The 3053-nt window shown below is 39.4% G+C and overlaps 1 protein-coding gene and 1 pseudogene across 3 annotated transcripts in view; both read left to right on the top strand.

Annotated features, from left to right (window-relative positions):
* LOC103375001 (acyl-coenzyme A thioesterase 3-like) overlaps positions 1-3053 on the top strand; it is a 9621-nt pseudogene that overhangs the window by 4883 nt on the left and 1685 nt on the right.
* The window catches only part of LOC103375000 (acyl-coenzyme A thioesterase 1-like), an 8501-nt gene continuing 7913 nt past the window's right edge, over positions 2466-3053 (top strand). For all 3 annotated transcript variants that reach the window (XR_521170.1, XR_521171.1, XM_008305182.1), the window contains exon 1: positions 2466-2554. The gene's annotated coding sequence lies outside the window, so the exon portion shown is untranslated. The remainder of the gene's footprint in view (positions 2555-3053) is intronic.

Consider the following 3053-nt stretch of genomic DNA (forward strand, 5'->3'; position numbering starts at 1 on the left):
ATTCACAATTTAGAATCACCAGTTAACCTCAACATGTTTTTGGACTGTGTGAATCCATGCTGCACGGGGAAGAAAGATCCCGGGTGTCCTAACCGGGGATCTTGTAGCTGCAAGGTGATGGTGCTAACCACGGAGGCACCATGCAGCCCTTTTGTCAAAGTACCATTTTTTGTGTGTGTCCTGCTATATACCCAACTTTTCCAGTTAGCTGATCGTCCACTACTTTGTAAAGATAATTGATTCTGAAGACCTTCATGTTTCACATTGTCACATCAGTGCAAAACTGCAGCAGCATTCCTCATTATAAACCTGGGAGTTATATCTTTTTATTGTGCACTGGAAAGGACACATTTACAGAATTATTCCAAATCCTCCATGTAAATTTTTGAATGTGTCTAATTGTTAGGGGACCCTCGCCAGGTGTTGAGGCCACAGTGTGGATAAATGGCTGCTCTGCCAATACAACCGTACCCCTCCACTATAAGAAGAGACAAATCCACTCTGTTAATGTTCGACCTGGAGAAACTGGTTTCCACTGAGTTGGGGGCCATCATTGGTACATGTATTCTTGATAATCCCCTGGCAGAGGAGAACAAGGATGCCGTGCTCCCCATTGAACAAGCAAAGGGACGTTTCCTCTGTGTGGCCTCAGAGGATGACCTGGAGCTGGACACTACATGGAGCCACCTTATGGACCCTACTGCCCCTCCAGCTTCAGTAGGTATATGCTGTACAGGAACTGTTTTCAAAGTTTTGTTAAGAAATGCTTTATTACAAATATTAAGAGGTGTGTCCGTCATCTTTCTCACACAGTCTTATTGGTGTGATCTCATTGTGTAACTCTCTCAGGAGCCTGTCAGTTATCCCTGAAGTCACAAGATGGTGACAGGAACCTTTAAATAAACACTGTGCAGCGCTGAGTGAAGAACTGATGCCGTCTGTAACAGTGGATTTTGGGGCCACCACTGCACTTTCCACTCAAACATTATTTTCATTCATATTCTGTATATGTTTGGAAAATGGTCACAATGCAACTCAGCCAAGTAGAACACTGTTCTGTCAAGTTGGGAAAACTGTTCATTTAAACTCTGTTTTGACTGATAAGAACTGTGAATCCTGTTCTGAGGACAGACTACACTTCAACACAGTCGTAACATAAAAACAGGACTTTGGGGAGGCCAATTCAAAACCTAAAGTCAAGCCTAATTTATTTTTTCTATTTTTTTTTTTACCATATTTGATTTGGACAACATGTTCTCACTCCTTACTCATGTGTTGGTTTCGGGGTCACTGTCTCGTTGGAACACCCAACTGCATGATGATTTTAGGTTTGAATTATGAAGGAGGATTACCTCCACATTCTTTGGGCAGTTAACAGCCCCAGAACATAATACTGTCACTACCACGCTTGATGGTAGCTAGTGATGGGTTCGGCAACAGCGATGCGTCAGCACGTGTCGAGCTCATCGAGCAAAACCCCACGTTGGTGCGTGTATCGCTTGAAGAAAGTCACGTGACCGATACAGCTGCTGTTTCGCCTGTCACTGAGGTGCCAAACTGTGTTTATAAGGAAACGCATCTGTCAGCGCCATGCATCTCTGCCAAAACAATCACAGATCTTTTGAAGCAAAATTCCAAGCCATTATGGAGCCCGAAAGAAAAAGGTTTTCGCCATGTGAGACCATTTTAATCTTATATCGGCAAATAAGCTGTTTGTTTTTATTTCCTTGTTGTTTCATCCTCTTCCTGGAGAACTTGCATCCAAAAAACATAATCGCCTTAATGCCAAGATATTGGAACAGTTGATTTTTTTTTTTAAACAAAAAATTTATAGAAAACAAACAAAATCCCCTCCTTGCCTCAAAGACAAGTACATAAGCATCCTCACATCCACAAAATGTTCACTTTGATTTTCACGTTATGACACACGTTCACATTATTTATTGGCTGTATATTTTAAAGATAAATATATTTTAAACTAAAGATATAAAAATACCACAGTATAAAATGCAATAACTTACATTATATTATTGTATATACTAAGTCATTAAGTCGGTATGTCAGTTGAGCCTGTCAACTAAGTTGCCTGACAGGATTTTTAAGATCCAGCAGGTAGCTTTGGAGTGAAAGTGAGGCCTTTAACCCAAAAACATCAAACATATTTATGGTTGTTGTGGCAAAATAGGTCAATTTTGTTTTCTGACAACAGCCTTTAAAATGATAGTAATGTTTTGTTTCATGTTGTCTAAGTCAATGATTTGGAATTTGTCTGCAGCTGAACATCTCATATCATATAGCCAGAATGAGCAAATTGAGGGCAAGAGTTCTTTTTTTTCATAGATCACATTCCTTTAAGTCCTTCAAAGTTTTCTGCAGCTTTTTTTTTTTTTAATTGAGACTTTTATTATGAAGCACCACCTCACAGCTTCCTGTTATGCATGTTTACATACTTCCACCAGGACACTCCGAAGTTCAGATGTTTATAAAGTTGGACCTCTGAATTTAAAAACTGCTTCTCTGACAGTGACAGAGCTTCAGTTTGTACTGACAAAAGGTGAGTTTTGTGTTTAAAGTTAATTACAGGCACCACAGACTAAACAGAATGAATACATACTTTTGTGCAGCACACAGGTTGCAACTAACAGAGACTTTGTGAATGTGTTTCCATGTTTATTATGATCTCTGCTTGATATTATTCTGTTTTATTTCAAGTTGTTACTAAAAATCCCACTTTTGTAAGGACTCTTTAGCAGCACATTAAACTGCAGCAGTCAGAAGGCTCTGCTTGTCTTGTTATATAACAAAACAGAAAATGTAGGTCAACGGTCAAACAGTGACCACATCACATCTCGGCTGCCAGTAGCTCTGAGTAAAAGAAAAAAGAAAGCTAATGCAAAATAAGATTCAAATGCAGACATGCATTCAACTAATTAAACTCAGAGCTAAAACTAATATCTACAGAAGGTGAAACAGCAACACACAAGAGGCTGCAGGGGTTGTTTTATTAGGCCAGATTAATGATTTAGTGAGGTATGTTGAGCCTGAATGCAAGG

Source organism: Stegastes partitus, unplaced genomic scaffold, assembly GCF_000690725.1.
Source record: "Stegastes partitus isolate 25-593 unplaced genomic scaffold, Stegastes_partitus-1.0.2 Scaffold2431, whole genome shotgun sequence".
NCBI lineage: Eukaryota > Metazoa > Chordata > Actinopteri > Pomacentridae > Stegastes > Stegastes partitus.